The 12,217-nt window shown below is 41.8% G+C and overlaps 1 pseudogene; it reads right to left on the bottom strand.

The window, feature by feature from the left end:
* LOC101627461 overlaps positions 1-11,300 on the bottom strand; it is a 131,924-nt pseudogene extending 120,624 nt beyond the window's left edge.
* Between the last annotated feature and the right edge of the window lie 917 nt (positions 11,301-12,217).

Here is a 12,217-nt window from a genome sequence, read left to right as displayed (position 1 = left end):
AGCAAACTACCAGGGAGTAGCTGTGGATGGCTGGGGACGGAATTTCTTCCCTAGGGTTCTATCTGAAGTCACGGTTGCTAAGGAGAATTCAGAAGAAGAAGTTGGGGTCTCTGCAGGGCCATTTAGCAGGATCTTCATGATTGAGTTTTTGTGTGTGGGGTGGCTGGTAAACTCACTTTTCAGTACAAAGAATGATTTAGCCTCATGTTTCCTCTGATGAGCAGTGTTTCCCCTTCAGTGTCTTTGCTAGAGACACTGTTGACACTTTTCGCAGGCGATGAACCAAACACGGCTTCATTAAAGAGATGCTCATTGCCCTGCTCATGGGTCCCGGGAACTAGAGCAGCAGGAGGGAGGTGAGAGAGCTGTGTCAGAGAGCTGCTTGATTCTCAGGAGGTCGGGGAGGACTCATACCCACTGATCAGGGAGGCCAGGGCTCTTCTCCCAAAGTGGCATGGTGGAGGAGCAGGGCTTCACAGGGCCACTGTGAAGTAGCTCAAGCTGGTCTTGAATGTTCTTAGTCTTCTCTGTGATTAGAAACTTATTCCATAGTATTATGCCTATTTACTACAGTCCATGGCTGAGCAGCACTTAATAAATACTTGATGAGTAGATGGGTGGCTGAATGACCAACCCTGGGATCCATCACTCTGATGCCTTCACTCTGATGCCTTCATTTTTTCATGCCAGTTGCCCAGGTTTTCTTGCCCAAGATTGCTTTTTTTTTGGCCTCTGTAGAACATTTCCCTGCTTGCTGTTCGACTACTGCTGAAGTAGCCATTCCATTGGATTGAAACAACTCATTTTCTCTGAGGTATAATAGTAGATAATGGATTATTTAATACGCTGCCCTCAAAGGGTTATGTGAATTTTAACAGGTGACAGGTAACTAGAGACAGAGTGAATTGTAAGAGTAAATGTATATTAATGGTGGACTTTTAGGTTGATTGAGGCACTACCTTTAATCAGGAAGGGACATTTCTGTGATTTGTTTCACACCACGCCAAGTTGTGAACTCTCCTCCTTTCCTGGCATAATTTTGTTCAGGGTAGAGTCATAGATGACCTGACAGAGACTACTGGTCTCTGATGGTCCTGAGTCCATTTGAAGATGCATCTGTGTCTCAGTACAGGACAAGAATCAGGATCTTTCAAATTCCAGCCTGGTCTTGAGCTGTACTGGGGTGAGAGGAAGCTGGGGATGGCCCTGGAAAATGCCGACAGTTCTCTGCATATGTTCAGATTTTCCCAACCAAACAAAATGTGCGTGGGCCTAATGAGTCTTGAAAATAAGTGGAAGCTCTGACGGCCTCTTTTTATGGAAGGTGTGTATTGAGTACAGGATCAGAGCAATCACAGTTTCAGTGGGAGGGAAGGAAGTTGATTCCCTTTTGGTGGAGGTGGGGAGTTGAGCTGATGGCTCTTGAGACAACTTGGCCAAGGTCAGTTAGTAAGTAGCCAGATTTCCTCCCAGTTCCTTGTCCAGCTCACCATTGTTCTGCACACCTCATTATCCCAATTTAAAAGCAGAGCTACATCTGAGTCAGTCTCCTTGGTGGGGCTGTAGGGAATGTGGGTGTCAGCAGTCTGGGCTTGCAGAGGCTCTGAAACAATACCAGGTATTTTGTAGCAGGTATGTGCTGAGTGTTCTACTCTCACTCTGCATTTGGGGCATTCAGCATATAATCCTACAATTAGTCCATTAAAAAAAATAAAAACTACTTGCAGGTCACCTTTAAAACAAAGGGAGAAGCAATTTTGAATTTAGCAATTTTTCATTTTTGACATCTAGTACCACCTCAAGCTCTGCAGTTACAAATAATGCTGGTGGGGAATGGATCCTTTTATGCACATTTGAAGAAAGAAGGGTTATACATTATGAATAGAACAAGGATAAAGGAATTGGCTGTGTAGTGCAAGATATTTTGAGTACATTAATCAGCTCATCTACTTTGGAATGAGAATTATTTTTTAAAAATAGGTATTAGACTGAATGCAACAATTTGTGTGATTCAAGTCTGCTAGATACACAACAGACATGTGAGGGTGAAGGGAAGAGGAAAAAGCAGGAGACAGACATTGAAGAGGGAGTTTTTCAGGGTAAAACAAGTCAAAGGAAAGAAAGAGAAGCTGGAAGAACCACCAAGATGGCATCTTCGGCTGCTCTAGTCCTGCAGTGCTTGGAACATTCTGCATTTACTTACTTGACAAGCAGCAGTTGGGTGCAGCAGTGAGTCAGCTCTGACCCCAGCCATAGACTTTGCTGGGGAGAAGGCAGCTCTTCACTCAGGGAGCTCCAGTAGGACATTCTGTATAAGATGCAACACCAGGAAGTCAGAGTCCTTTGCAAGTAATCGAGAACACTGCTAACAGTGGCTTAAATAGAGTTTTATACTTTTCACATAAGAAGAAGTCTGGATGTAGTTACTGTTGTAAGGGTTTATAATAGCCTATGACAGGAGGCTGGCATCTCTGTGGTTTTCTGGGCCTTTCCCAGCGTTTCAAGTTGGCAGTCATACATCCGCTTTCCGATGGAGGAGATAACTGACTTGTTCATCATGGAAGTAAAATCTTCCCAGCTCTGAGGTTGATTTTCTATTCACAGCTCATAAGCTGATGTGATGTTCAATGCCACTGCCTTCCTCTAGTTCCTGTAAGAAATAGAGAAAAGGAGAATTTAGTTTATCTGCACTTTTCTAAGCCTCACTGTCTACACCAGGAGGCTAACAGAAAAAGAGATAAACAGGTGCTCTCACTCTTTATTTTTTATGCATACAAGAACTGGAGTACAGGCCAGAATCAACATGTGGGTGAAAGGATTCCCCAGAGAAAGAGTGGGGAGCAGAACAGGCAGATTGGCAGAAATATACTGCTGAGGGTAGCAGTGGGCAGGTCAGGAGAGGTCTGCTGTGCCATGTGGGTCACCTCCCAGGGCGGGGATTGAACTTAGGCCACATTGGCTGATGCAAACTTGGAAATGATGAGATGCCACTAGGAAGGCCGCCCTTCCTCTTGTCTTTGACCAGTGGACAGCATTGAACCAGTGGAGGAAAGGGGGAGATTGAGGATGGGTTCTTGGTTGGAGTGGAGTGTCTTTTCTCTTGACTCTCTCCAGTATGACAAGCTGCTTTGGAAGCTTTCATCAGGTAGTGCTCTCCTTCTTGGCTGGTAATGCCAGGTTTCCTCCTCATCCTTTCAGGTTCAGGGACACCATAGCTAGCATCTAATAACATGCTACCACATTCATCCGGCTTTCTTTGCTGTCGTTTCTTCTTCTCTTTCTTGTATAGTATTACATTGTGAACCTCTTTTCAAATGATCCAGTCTGAATGGACCATCTGTTTTCTGTGTATATCCTAACGGATACACTGCTAAGGTTTGGGAATTGGTGTTCCTTTAACCCGTGCTTCTCCAGAAGTATAGCCTGAGATGCCCTTCAATGATTTTATGGGTGTGGCTTACATTGTGTGTTTACCAAATGATTCTGTGGTGCCATAAGGATTATCAGAGTGGGTTGAAGAATTAACTAAGAGAGCCTTTTGGAAGTTTCCACAATTTTTCTCCATAAAAAATAAAATTATGCACAAAAGTGAGCTTTCTCTGATGACCTTCCCCAGCAAAATTAAACCCTCCCACTCCATAGTTCTATTATGTCTTGCATCACAGAGTATTATGGTAAAAGAGTGTTTTACTGTTATATTATGAGTAGTGTAGTTCACTACATTATTGACTTTCCCACTCATCTATAAAACTCCATGGGGACAGGGACCATGTCTCCAATTATGTTTGCATTCCCAGCACGTAGCATGGAGCCTGGCACACAATAACCATTCAATAATTGTTAAATTGAATGCAGGAACTGGGATTGTCACCTACTGGTACAGAACTACTTTACATACAAAGTGGTTACCTCTGATGAATATAGTTTAGTTTGATTTTCACAACACATTTTGTTTCTGATTGAAAGAAAGAAGAGGAAAAAGGAGGAAGGGATGGATGGAGGGAAAGAAGGAGGGGAAAAAGGGAGAGTAAGTCTGGGTTCTGAACGACATGGGCAAGAGAGGACGGTGGTGAATAAGCTAGTGGACAGAATCTTATAGCATGTGACATTCAGAAGTCCCACACCAAAGAAAGAGAAGCCAAATTCTTCTTTATTTTGGTTCCTCTCAAGAGTCCAGTCTCTTCATTCCCGAGCTCCCAGAGGTGTCAAGGGGTTCCCTAGGGGCCTTACATAAAATGAGGATTTAAACTAGTCTTGCTTAATTCTCATAAAGAATCTCTTAAATGTTCGAGCAAATTCAGGCAGTTAACATTTAGGTTACAACTAATATTAATCAGAGAATACAGTATTACTTACCTGAAAATACATGTACTTTCAGGGATGGAGAGAGAAATCCGGCAACCAGACATGGGTGTGATGTAACATATTCTGCACAATTTTCTCATATGGCCCCTGAAAGCTTTTCTGATGCTCATGTCATTTGTTCACGTCTGATAATAACTGTTGTCTTTGGGAAGATACAGGCATATTTTGTTTTGCTACTTGCTTTCTTTTGGTTTGGTGAAGAGAAAAGAAAAATGGAGATGGGTTAAAGATGTGCAAGTTCCTGAACCAAAAATAAACGGAGCATCAATGTGTGTAAATGGTGATTTAAAGAATTGGAAAGCTGGGAGTAAAATAAATAGAAGGAATGCCCCCTCTTACAGCTCTAGTTTGGCCAAAGCAGTTGCCTTAGGGGAAAAAATAATCACTTCCCTAATTATACTAAGTGTTTATGATTAAAATACACTATCACACCATGGGGTCTTCTGGTTAACCTTCATTCTCTTTCTGCCTACCACTTCTTCCAGGTCCTGGATTAAATTCAAATTGATAAAGTGCTTTTGCTGGCCACATTAGTGCAATAAACACAGAACTGTCTGCCATGGGGACATACTTTTATTCTTTTAGAAAAACAAGCAGGAAATGATGATGAAAATCCTTTGGAAACTGAAGGGAAAAAAGGAAATAAATAAAAATAATAAAAATGTATTACTGCAGGCGATCCGTGAACCAGAGGGGAAAAAAACCTAAAGATTCCTGGCTGTGATTCATACCTTCAGAGAGGTTTCCTTAATGACTGCTCTTTTGTGTCGCCAAAGCAGTGCTCATTTATCAGTCTGTGGTTTAATCCAAACCTATCAGGATGAAAATTCAAGGAGGATGAAGGTTAAATGACAGACATCCTGACTTGGAAACTACAGAGTTGATAAATGTCTACAAAACTTGACTGAATGCTAGAGAGGGAAAAATAATCTCCCTTTGGAGCCACTGAAGACAAAGAGGTGCTTTGGGTGGGAGAATGGGGAGGTAGGGTGAATCCGGTCCTCATACTAAGAACACACTGTATTTTAAGCATGAGGTTGATTAATTGTTAGTGGGGGAAATTCTGAAGTGGGTCTCTCCTATATGTCAATGTTGATAAATTTGTGGTGAAAAGTGCATTGTAGCCTAAGGCCAAGCCTTATCACAGTGAAGTAGGCTTTAACATAACAGAAAGGTGTCTTTAGCAGTGTTGTTTTGTCAGTCCTCTGATTCTCCTGGGGGGAGGGACTCATCCTTTCAGACTCCAGGATGCTTGTGGTTTGCCTCACTCTTCCCTTTCTCTAATGTATTCAGTCTCAGGGAGTCCAAGCATAAGAAGTATTTCTCCTGACACATATAGGCATTTTGGACATATAGTAGGTGCTCAAAAAATATGTGTGCATAACTGAATCAAATTGAGTTCAAAGCGGCTCTTATAAATCAAATGCCTCTGTATATCACACCTTGATGAAACTCTTCCCTGGCTACTTAGCGCGGTGTAGTGATTAAGAGCTCAACTCTAGAATCAAACACAGAGTGATCTCTGTAAGTCACTTAACCCACCTGGCTCCATTTTCTCCATTTTTAAAGAGGTTTTTTAACAGTGCCTACCTGATGGGGTTGTTGTGGAGATTAGGTGAGTTTCTATTTATAACCATGTTAAGAAAGAAGAAAAAAATGATTATTCTGAGAGAAATGCCTTTGTGGATGAACTTTTTCAGTTCTGTTAAAGAATCAAAATCTGTAAATACCTTAAAAGGTAAAAGTTACAAGTTTATAGAAAAGAGAAGAATGAAGAATTTGGCTTAAGTGATAACCTTCTACTCTACCACTCACATTCTCCTTTCCAGAAAAATAAGCAAAACACAATACCTCAGAAAATCTGAAAGTAGAAAAAGAAAAAAAACCAAATAAACTGTATTTAATACTAAAACATTATATCCAAAATGTACTTCTGCGGCATCAAGGCACATGTAAAGAAGATAAGCTGCTGCTTATAAATGAATGCATTTAATAATGATAAATCATGAGAAGGGCTCCATGACCAGTTCTTTTTTAGGTCAATACTGACATTTCATTTTTTCCTGATTCATGGGTTAGCTTCTGAATTGGCTGATATTATTCCAGGGGATTCTCTCATGTTCCCCTTTTCCTAATTCAAGACTATCTTGCCCAAAGAAAAGATCAGCTCTTGAATTGTTAGGGTCCGAGAACTCGATTACCGCGAAAGACAGTGTCACGCAAGAATGCAATTCGCAAAGTAGAGTTTATTGGGCTGGCTAGCCAGGGTCAAGCTGCTCCCTGCCAGACATGCAGGATTCAGGCAAGACCCTGAATTGGGGTCTTGTTGGCCTTGTTGGCCGTTACATACGTCAGAGCCCGGGCAGATTCAACTTAGCAAATGGATTCAAAGATTAACAGACGTCACAGCCTGGGTCACAGTTCAACCACCCAATGACAGGTTTCCAGGAATAGATGCCTCATTTCCTGGTGCTTCAGTTCCAATCAGCCTGGGCCACACCATTCCCATTATCCAATCAATTTTAAACGTACATTGTCCCTCTTCAACCTATCCTGCCTTCCGGGGGGTGGGTGCTTGCCTGGGCTAGTCTAGTTTTGCTCAGGCCTGCTTACTTCCTCCATTCCTTCAGAATCAGGTATTTGGCATGCAAAGCACGAAAACAGTGCTTTAAGTATGAAAAAAGCTTTTAGTTGCTAACGTGTTTCATTTCTTTTTCTGTTTTAATTCTCTTTATTTCTGTGTCTTCGAGGGAGCTGCTTTGTTCTTCCATTTCATCTATTCTGTTTTCATTACTTTCTCTAGCATTCTTTATCTCCTCTCATGGCCTGCATTTTTTCGTTTTCCTTTTTTAATGTCTCATTTTCTTTCTTCAGTTTGTTGATTGCTTGTCTCATATCCTTTTTTTCTTTTTCATTTCTTTCATTCATTTCCCTGTTTGCATTCTTCAACTCCTTGATGGCTTGTCTCATATCATTTTTTTTCCTTCTCATCATCTTTTTGTTTGTTTATCATGAAGATTCTGAATTTTCTATCTGGTAGGTGTTTTGTCCCAACTTCTGTGACCAGCCGCAAGAAAGGAAGGCGGGAAGCAGAAAGGCTGAGCAAGCAGAGTTTATTGCTCCAGGACAGCAGCTGAGATGGAGCCCCTAGGGTGGGGTCCACAGCTACTGCCAACTCCAAAAAGGGGAAGGGTCTCTTATATAGATTCTAAACTCAGATTCCAAAGGGGGTGACTCATCGCTGTGTCCTTGATGTGAGGCCCAGTTCGCTGTCACCTTCAGCTAGTCCCATCCAGGATCTCAAGGTCAATTTACTACCACTTTATCAAGCTTGGATGCAAGGCTCAATTCTTTCCCGCCCTAATTCAGTCCTTGTCAGTAAATCTACTACTCAGTAGGCTGAGTAGTTCTACTTCTTTGGTGCTTTCTGGTGACTGATCTTTTTGTGGTGACTTTTTTCCCTGTGGACTTGCTTGGGTATTTGTTTGTCTTCTTTTCCTTGTCATGTATTTGCTAAAACTTTCTATTCGTTGAGACACGGTGTTGCAATTATGGACCGGCATTCTTTCTGGATGTTCTCTCTGGGATGGCAGAGGGACTTCCAGACACTTTAGTTGTGGAGGGTATTCTCAGTGCCTCCAGGGTTCTTTGTGTCCACACTGAGCAGTCTCTCCCTGAGCAGTCTTTCCCCACCACTTGGGGTCCACTCACAGAGCAGAGTTGTCTTTCTTTAACTCCAGGGCTTTACTGCAGGTTTTATGGGTAGATGTGGTAAGCAGGTAGAGCAGTAGCAAGTCTCCAAGTGCCCTGAGGCACTTCCTAGGGCCTCTCTATGATAGGATGTGCCCATGGAGGGTTGGGGGAGTGTTAAAAGTGTTGTAGCTTCCCAGGGTTGGGCCTGGTTTTGATTCAGTCTAACTGGTTCTTTTTTAAATTTTTACCCCCTTTTACCTCCAGGGATTAGTGAACTTGCTGACCCCATCTTAGTGACTAATGGTGGGAACAAGCCTCCAGGCCTATGCTGTGGGGGCGGGGAAAGCCTTGCAACTGCTCCAGTCCCCAGTTCTTCTTACCTACCTCCCTGGCTCTGTGCCCACTCTGAGCAGTCTTTCCCCACAGCTTGGGTTCCACTCACTGAGTCCATTGAGCAGCAAGCCTCCTGTCTGAGGCACTTCCTAGTGCCTGGGCGCCTGGGTGCTCCGGATTGGAGCTCCCCTATTGGAGCTCCCCAATCTCCCGCTTCTCCCTCAGTTATCTTCCATCTAGTGAGTCCAGGGTGTTCTCATTTGGGTTGAGTATGTTTTTAGTCTTACATTACTGTGTGAGCTTGGATGTAGTGATTTCGGTGTCTCCACTCTGCTGCCATGTTGCTGGATCTCCACGTGTTTCATTTCTAATTGAGTGGGTATTGTTTGAGTCAGCTATTACTTCCTGTTTAATAATGCTCACTTGAATGGAATTCCTTTGGAAGAGGACGACATGTGCATAAAATTATGCAAGATGCGTTGAGAACAGCTTGATGGAAGTGGTCACTGAGGTCAAAGGGTTGAGGGCTGACTGGCGAGCATCTCTCTCCAGATTTTCATATCCATGGTTCTACCATGGACTGGGTTGTCTGCTCTTCATGGTCTTGTTACCCAATGGAGAAGTTATGGAACCTTATTGGTCCTGAGTATTAGTTTGTTGTAAATGAGACCAAGACATCCCCACTTATGTTTTTTCTCTTCACATCCTCCCAAACAAGGGTTTCCCTCACCACTTGGACTTCATCTGTCAGGAAGGGGGCCCGAATGTTCTTATTCTATCTTCAAGGTCCTCTCTAACACAAACCTGCCAATTTTCAGGTCAGAAAGTACATCATTTGAATAAGTCCCTTGCCCTTCAATTCTGTCATGGGAATCTTTTCCTGTAAGTAATATGTTAGGAACAAAATTTCCTATAATGATTTTCCAATATTCTGTTTTTAGTTCCTTCATAAGATTTATTTTATTGTATTATATTTACTTCAAGTTCTTAGTATTTAGCTTATTTGGAGAGATAAACAAATATTGTGATAATGAGAGCAGCCTATGAACAAATGGTAATAGCAGCAGAAGCTGAAATACAAAAATTAATTAACAAGAAACAGGCAACAGGCCCAGCTGTCTTGGGCAATTTTGAAGGCATAACTTGAAATACGGAAGATGTTCAAAGAAATATAAGTGGAGGAGAAGCAACGCATGCCATTAACATGTACTGTGCAGATGTGAGCTTTGTGAGCAGCATTTCTCTCTTCTTACCGTAAATCTGAGGTTGGTATTACAAGATCACATCGATTATGTCAAATTAAAAAATGCCTTGTGACCCCCACAGAGCTGGAGGGATAAATTCCACTGGTAAAGGCATGGGGGATAATTTTATTAGCTTAATCTCAGTGTCATGTGATGCATTGTTTTGCTGTCCAGTTGTGAGGTTAAACCAATTTATACTTTTCCATAACATATGGTATTGAGACTTGTCCTCTGTGCAGGGGATTTCCCTTTGTCTTTCAAATAAGAAATAACAGAACATTTATAATTCAGCGAAAACCCTTTTTTGGTAGTATGACCATGTAATTGTCCAAAGTGGGTCGCTTTGGAGGAGAGAGCGTGCTATTAATAATTTTGCTGGGACTGAAATTGTCTTAGGCAATCAGGATGTGTGGTTATCCAGTTTATAAAAACACAGTACAGAGCTAAACTTGTATCAGTATTAGCAAGATAACTAATTGGTTTTGAGATTTCTACTTTAAATCTTTATTTGGAAACTTTGAGTTGATTTATAGTAGAGTCAATTTTACTATATTTAGGCACTTAATAATGAGTAGCTAATGGTATATTTCTCTTCACCAAGGACTTTTTATTTTACTTCTCAACCATTTTTGTTAACCCTCTATTATCTGAACACTTGATTTTACTTTCATTCAATTATTTGTCTACCTAGTAGAGAGTGCTGGAATATTAGAGTGATTTCCCCCTTAATCCTCTAGCTTATTTGATAGTGTCTCTCTGTGGTAGGCACAGGGTTTGCGCTTAGAGCTTCTGGAATAATATTCATAGCCTTCCAAGAATTGCAACAGCTGATTTGTGTGAAGGTGAAAACCTGGAGTTCTCTGTTCTGTTCAGTCATCCATCCAGTTGTTCACTGATGGATGGGGTCAGGAAATCTGTCTCGCAGACCCCGGGGAGCAATGCATTATGGTCACAAAGATTTGGCTTCTCCTTCACCTCACTGTGAATGGCGAACCCAAACCATCAGCAGACAGTGACCTTCAGCAGTTCAGAACAACGTCACCTGGTTAGGCTGAGACCCAAACTGTGCGATTCACTAAATAAAGAAGTCGAAATCTTCCCTGGATGCGGAATGGGTTCAGTTTGACCTCTGTATCTTGAACTTTGTTCCCTTTCATTATTTTGAGTTGAGAGCGTCTGGTTGACTGCACACAATTGCTGACCATCTTACAAATTGAGAGACATATGGCCTCTGAAAAATCATGGAAAGACTGCTCAGGATGACAGATAATTTTCTGTTGGCTACTCTTTTCCCAGAGCAATTTGATAGTGCTGACTTTTCTGCACACCTGGAAATACTTCTCATCTAAACTTCCACCCCAACTAACCCTGAGCGCCATGTGGTACCTTGGAGACTTCCAGGGCTTCATCTCTGAGGGCTACTTTTTCAAAGAGGCTATCCTCTTGGTTGGAGGGAGGAAATTCTGTGACTTTCTTTTTAGACTCCCTGACAGCTAAAAACAGCAAGGGAACATTCAAACTTCGACATAAATAATTCAGCACTGATTTTCCTTGAGTTTCATAACCAATATTAGTTTCTTTCTCTTTCTTGTCATTGCCCCCATGTCCTTTACTGGGAGGAATAACCTTCCCCTTGTATCTGCCGTAGACTTGATCCGGTAGCATATTTGGGGCAGCAGCAAAGGGAAATTGATGATAACCTTACTGGCTACAACCTTTTGTGGCCCCCCAAATGCTTATAAGATTCTGCTTCCATTTTTAAGCTGCAAGTCATAGGGTTTGACTTTTTTCTATTTAAAAAATTTTAATGTTTTATTATAGTGTATTGCTGGGACCATTTTTCCCCCAAAGAGAAGGCATGGTTGTAATAAAGAAGGCCTGCTGCTTTTTTTTATGAGAGCTCCTTTCTGCTGGGGCTGGATCTCAGCTATTCTATCTCTGCCAGTTCCTTCTTCTGTGGCATCAGTAACACGAGTAACCTAATATATTCCCTCTCACCTCTGGAATTGCCTTTTATAGTTAACTGATTAATGAAATATAAATAATTATGAAAATGTGGGCAAGAGAGCTAAGAGGAAGAAAAGAATCTGCCTCTGTTTCATCAATCTGCAATAAATGCTTTCCTTTAATAGATTACCTGTCAACTCAAAAAATCATTAAAAAATTCTGTATGACTCAGTGAGAAAGAGTTTGAACTAATTCTTTAAAAGGAAGCTATGCTTTTCTTGGAAGGGAAAACTATAGTTCCAGGTGTCTGTTTGATAAAAGTGAGGGGCCTGATTTCGCCTTTTTCTTTGTTTCCTTTCCTCCCCCTTTCATTTCTTTTGTCTTCTTCCTTTTTTTTTACCTTTTTGCTTCCCATGACTATTGAAAGGTGCTGTAAGCCAGGAAGTCTACCAAGTACATAGCAGGCCTGGGCTCAGGAAACAGAGATGCAGATGAGAAAATCACAGCCCTGCCATTAATTAACTAGCCAGGGAGTAGTTACATGATGCTTTGGGACTGATGCCATCTGAAGAAACCAAGCCATGAACCATGGTCCCGGAGCGGGAAGAGGAGGGTGAATTTTGCTTCAGGTGGGG

Source organism: Condylura cristata, unplaced genomic scaffold (genome assembly GCF_000260355.1).
Source record: "Condylura cristata isolate star-nosed mole 26May11 unplaced genomic scaffold, ConCri1.0 scaffold00006, whole genome shotgun sequence".
Classification (NCBI taxonomy): Eukaryota; Metazoa; Chordata; class Mammalia; order Eulipotyphla; family Talpidae; genus Condylura; species Condylura cristata.
Note: the sequence above shows the minus strand (reverse complement) of the source record. Positions and strands in the feature narration are given on the sequence as shown.